The sequence below is a fragment of the Ruditapes philippinarum genome, unplaced genomic scaffold, assembly GCF_026571515.1.
Source record: "Ruditapes philippinarum isolate M1 unplaced genomic scaffold, ASM2657151v2 ctg398_1_1_1_1, whole genome shotgun sequence".
Taxonomy (NCBI): Eukaryota; Metazoa; Mollusca; class Bivalvia; order Venerida; family Veneridae; genus Ruditapes; species Ruditapes philippinarum.
This window is the reverse complement of record NW_026857920.1, coordinates 160912-167357: the sequence shown is the minus strand read 5'-3', so window position 1 is coordinate 167357 and position 6446 is coordinate 160912.

The following is a 6446-nucleotide window of genomic DNA, read 5'->3' as shown; positions in this document are numbered from 1 at the left end:
AGTGAGTATCTACCAAGTTTGTTCAAATAAAAGCCCTGGGGTCAAAATTGGCCCCGCCCCAGGGGGTCATTGATTTTCCCTATATGCATATAGTAAAAAACTTAAAAAACTTCTTTTAAAGAACCCAAAGAGCTAGAGCTAAGAAATTTAGCATGAAACATCTTCTAATGGGTGTGTCTAACAAGTTTGTTCAAATAAAAGCCCTGGGGTCAAAATTGGCCCCGCCCCGGGGGTCATTTATTTTGCCTATATGCATATAGTAAAAACTTAAAAAAATCTTCTTTTAAAGAACCCAAAGAGCTAGAGCTAAGATATTAAGCATGAAACATGTTCTAATGGATGTCTACCACGTTTGTTCAAATAAGAGCCCTGGGGTCAAAATTGGCCCCGCCCCGGGGGTCATTGATTTTCCTTATATGTGTATAGCAAAAACTTAAAAAATCTTCTTTGAAAATAACCAAATAGCTAGAGTTTAGATACTAAGCATGAAACATCTTCTAGTGAGTGTCTACCAAGCTTGTTCAAATAAAAGCATTGGGGTCAAAATTGGCCCCGCAACGGGGGTCATTCATTTTCCTTATATGTGTTTAACAAAAACTTAAAAAATCTTCTTTGAAAAAACTCAAATAGCTAGAGTTTAGATATTAAGCACGAAGCATCTTCTAGTGAGTGTCTACTAAGTTTGTTCAAATAAAAGCCCTGGGGTCAAAATTGGCCCCACCCCGGGGGTCATTGATTTTCCTTATATTTGTATAGCCAAAACTTTAAAATCTTCTTCGAAAAATCCGAATAGCTAGAGTTCAGATATTAAGCATGAAACATTTTCTAGTAAGTGTCTACAAAGATTGTTCCAATAAAAGCCATTGGGTCCAAACTGGCCCTGTCCCAGGTATGTCATTGTTTTTAACTATATGTGTAAAGAAAAAACTTGACCAGCTAGACCTTAGATGTTTAGCATGAAACATCTTCTAATGGGTGTCTACCAAGTTTGTTCAAATAAAAGCCCTGGGGTTTAAACTGGTCCCGCTACAGGGGGCCTATATACAGGTGAGCGACTTCAGGGCCATCATGGCTCTCTTGTTATATGTTTTGTACTTGTAAGATGTATAATTATTTTATTATATTTTTAGACCATTTTTACTTGGATTCTAAGAAAAACATCGAACCTACGCCTTGAGTTGTTTCTGTACTATCCAGTGCAGAAATATTTGACCCTGTGACAACTTTATTAATGTAATTATTATGTGATAGATTTTCATACAAAATTTTTGACACAATGATGTCTGCCTACAAGATGATGACATTTGTGGTAGAATAATTGAGCCGCGTCACGACAAAACCAACATAGTGGGTTTGCGACCAGCATGGGTCCAGACCAGCCTGCGCATTCGCGCAGTCTGATCAGGATCCATGCTGTTCACTATCAGTTTTTCCAATAATAATAGAGTTGGTAAGCGAACAACATGGATCCTGATTAGACTGTGCCGACGCGCAGGCTGGTCTGCATTCATGCTGGTCGCAAACCCATTATGTTGGTTTTGTCGTGACGCGGCTCATATATTGAAATAAAAGACTTCTCCTCTTTGTCATACTTTCATATGACTTTACTCTTTAGAATGGTTTATAGTTATTTTAAAGATATTTAACATAGAGGAGGACGGGACTGTGTCACAGACTTAAAATCATTTGACCTTCAACACTAGCTGTTAGTTCAAATCTCATCAGAAAAATTTGGAGTCTTTTCAAGTTAGGAAGTTGTCAAGAAGGTTGGTGGTTCTTCTTGCGTACCATCAAATTAATGAATAATATCCTAAAGTATGTTATTCCACCGGTAAAGCTAGAATGTATTAGCTTTATAGCCACATGCATGAATACAAATTATGGCATACAGTGTACACAAGACACTTGACACCTCTAAGAAGCGATATGACTGGAACCTGTGTACTCTGCGTTATACACGTATACTAGTAATTTCTCCCCAACGAATCGGACATATTTTCCTTTCTTCTTTTCCCTCTGGTAGACTGTACTAAGTTCTTTCCTCGCATCTCGCCACTCTTTAGGTATCTGTACTCCAACACCAAATCTATGTTGCTTAAGGACATCCTTCATATGAAAAGCTGTATTCCTTACTATTTCTCTGTGACTATACTTGTGAAATTTCACAACAATCGGTCTTGGATTTTCGGGTTTGGTTAGTGTACCAAGGCGATGGGCTCTATCAAACTCTATCTCAGTACTGATTTTTAATGTATTTTTAATAAATTCTTTTACAATGAAGGCACATGAATTAGGGTCTGTTGCTGTATCATATGCTTGTGGCGGAACATTAATATTTTGGCCAGAGTTACTTGTAGAGAAACTTGTTAATAACATGGCTATAGCCCATGGTGGAGTTTGATTTGTACCTTGATTCATCATCGGTGTACCTGGCGGTAGTGACGACCAAGATATTGTGATTATACTTACACGGAGGTGACTGCAATAATTGGCCAGGAAATGATTGTTGAAAAGATCCCATTGTCTTCATTTCACTATTTATTTTACTTACTGTTGGTGTATCTGTATACAAATATGTCACTTTTGATGTTCCTTTGTTTGATTGATTGTTTACGTCATAACTATCTCTGTTAGTTAACAACAGGTAAAATAGTAGGTTAAAACTGGCAAACCCCGTTTGTCCATTGTCTACACGCTCTGTGTTATGTGTACATGTCTGTTCTAACAAAGGCAAAACATCTTTACGTTAACGTTTATCTTTTCTATTTTCCTTTTTATTTTGTTGCTTTCCTTTCGGCGGCATGTGAAACAACACAATATCTTATTAATCCAACAAAAATTTAGTCCATACAACTTTTAATCCGCATTTTATTCCACAAAAATTACTGACTGTAAACCCCATGTCTTCATACTTTAAGATCACGTGATTATCGGTAAAAAATTAATCCTGGCACTGACGATGAATATGTTGTTTCACTAACACGTTTAAAATCCCAATCCTCGTCGCCTATGTATTGTTCTAAATAGAACAAGACCCTTAACGGGATTGTTTGATAACACAGAACAGAAGGATAGTTTCTTCCTTTTAATGTTTACTGTACAAGTATATAATAAGAACCCACTGCAAGTATGAAAGAAGCAGAGCAATCATTTATACATAGGAGGCGGGGCTTATCATAACTGACAGCATCATACTACAACTTGTACTTGGTAAGATGCATTTTTTCTACCTTCTTATAGAAAATTAGTCATAAAAAAATCCGATAGGTTATATGGCTAGCTTAAATGATCGTTGGCTTATATAACCCGAGGCGCTAAGCGAGGTTTATATGGCAAACAATCGTTTATACTTGATCATATAAACTGCTAGATATTTTTATAACAAATTTACAATACAACAGAATTAATTCATGAGGAGGAAAACTCAAATTAGTTCATGATTTAACAGTAGCAGTGTATATAGGTTATTTAATTCAAGATTAATGAATGAAAGGTGACGTTAAAAACCTGTAGTATTATCAACATTTACATCAAATAACTAACATGAACGTTGTTTAATAGCATAAAGGTTACTTATACTTAGAATCAAGTGCATTTATGTAGTAACTTCAAAAGTCAAAGTATTTTAGTAACAATTTTAAGATAGCTCAAATAGAACGACCAGAATTAATAACGAATATTAAGAAAATAGAAAAATAGCCAAACTTGCTAATAAACAAATCTTTGCACGTTTATAAGCCATAAAAAAGACGAATGGCGCATTAACGAAAACTTTACTTTGAAGTGCAGAGTACAAATATGTTTTCTGTCTGTTACTTTATGTTTCTAAATCACATACAATTACACAGTTTGCACTGATGATGAAAAGGAATGTGGGGGAATAGTGTAAGCATAAAGTCGATCATTCCTATTATAGCGATAAACCACCAGCCTAAATCCCATCCATAAAATGGCGGCATTATTTCTTATTCCGGACGAATTTACTTTGTTTTCGTGCAGTGTTCATGCGAGACATTCTTCAAAAATCGACCGTAAGATTACTGAAACAATATGCTTTAACCGTTTATTTGTAACATTTGATATAGCTTTATACCCTTGAAAAGACACGTCTAAAATAAGAATCATATATAAAATATTCAACATTTCAAAGTATACAAAACTATTTGAACTATGAAACATAATATATAGTTCATACACAAATAAAACTTAACGAAAAAATGTATTTATTTAAACCTTGAATATCTGGTGATAGTTCTCCCATCAAGTCAACAATTACAGTATTGTATACCTGATAACATCATCTATCCACCTTGTGTACGCATCGATACTTTTTTTTTCTTTCCTTATAATCACCAGATTACCTTGTCCTATAACAATTAAACGTTAAAGCAGTGTACCATTATTTCCTCGGGAAACTAACAAGTGTCATTTCACCATTTATTGCATTATGTTTTACATATATTCCGTCCTTTTCAATTAATTGTATGGACTTGTTTTACTAGAGGTCAAATAATCTATTTTGATAATAATTTTATATTCAACACTCAAAATGTAATTTTTCCTGATATCTTAAATCAGTTTATACTGCTTACTAGTTGGGATAAATTACTTCCAAATATGGTGGTTGATTTGTGTCATTAGTGTTTTCGCCCCTCGACCCCGCCAAGCAAATGTCGACAATTAAAAAAATAAAATGGCGGGGGCGCGGAACGAAAACACGTTAATTAGAGGAGGCGTGAGGCAACGTTTAATAAATAAAACGTCACCCCACGGGTGCGCAGAACTATACTAAAGAAATAAAATGGCAGGGCGTGGTGCGAAAACACGCTAATAAGTTTTATTTATTTTTCTATAAAAACGTGATTTTGAATAGCTAACACATCTATGATATTTCTTTTCATCGGTCGGTTTTCTAAACGTGTTTTCCTTTACAGAGACATTTCCTGAAATATGTGTTCAAATAGTTGATCAATAAGAGAAAGCATCATTTGTTTCAACTCGTCTAAACGCAAACCATTTTTTATTAAATGTAAAGGACTAAGTGACTTAATGTATATGTAAGAAATAACATTCATTAAATGAGTTAACCCCCTTTCACCATGTACAGGTGGTTCTGACACCTAAACGACGAAACCTTGTAAAGACAGTATTCTGACGTGACGTGTACTGCCGCCCTACTCACAGAAATAAGATTTGTCACTTTTTATGTATTTTGTACGTATTTTCTTAACTCGAAATTGCCGAATCTGTTAATATATCGCATGTTTCTATCAAGGAAATGCGCAAATTATTGTAATATATAAGTTACCATTGTCCGAAACGATTTTTGCTACTGCCTCGTATTTCTTTTAGGGAGTTCTCATTGAAATACTATTTTTCGCCCATGTGCCTTACATCGTTGTATCAGTACATGTTTTATTATGCACTCTTCGAGGAAGTTTGGGTTTATTGTTTTGCAGGTCCTGTCGCTCGGTTTGTCCTTAGATCAAACAGTTTACGATCAATAACTTTAGAACCGCTGGGCCTAGAGATTTAAAACTTGATTCAGTACTTGGCCATCATAAGTAAATGACGCATATTGATTTTGAGGTCATGGAGTCAAAGGTCAATTGAATTGTGATATCAAAATGGTTCTGACCAATAACTCGACAACCAATGGGCCCCAGGCCCTCAAACTTCACATGTGCATTGATTTTGGCAAAAAGATGACTCCTTTTGATGATTTAGGGGTCAAGGAGTAAAGGTCATGACTAATTTAGTATTTAAACACGGTTTCCTACAAATATCCAGAGTCTTAAACTTCAAAAGTGCATTTGATTTTGGGGTCAAGAGATTAAAGATTAAGGTCACATTGACCTGGAATGTGAAAACAGTTTCTGATCAATAATTCCACAATCCATGAGTTATTTGCCCTCAAACTTCACACGTGCATTTATCTTGGCCAGTAGATGACCCCTATTGATTTTGAGGTCAAAGGGACAAAGATTATTGTCATATTTCCTTAGAAAAAAAAACAGTTTGAGATAAAGAACTACATAACCCTCAAACTTACTTCACAGATACATTGGACACTTCCCACAAGCAATATCATCAAATTGATAGGGACTTACATGCACCACTGAACTTGACTAAATATGTGTAATACCTGAGTTGATGAAATTAGTTGGGGAACTGTTAGTCATAGACGCATGCATACAAGAATTTCAAAGCCAAGATCTTTTGAGTAATTATACGGTAGAGTATATGACACCAATATTTTATTGGTTAAGCAATGCTACTCAAGTATAGATTTGTTATAAAGAGATGTCATTTCTTCATACGACTATATGATGTGTCACTGTCAGTTCATCAGTCATAACAGTTTAATTTAATTTAATGGATGAAAATAATTCTTTTTCTAGTCAAAATCAGACCAAGGAATTCATGATAATACCTATCGATGCTAT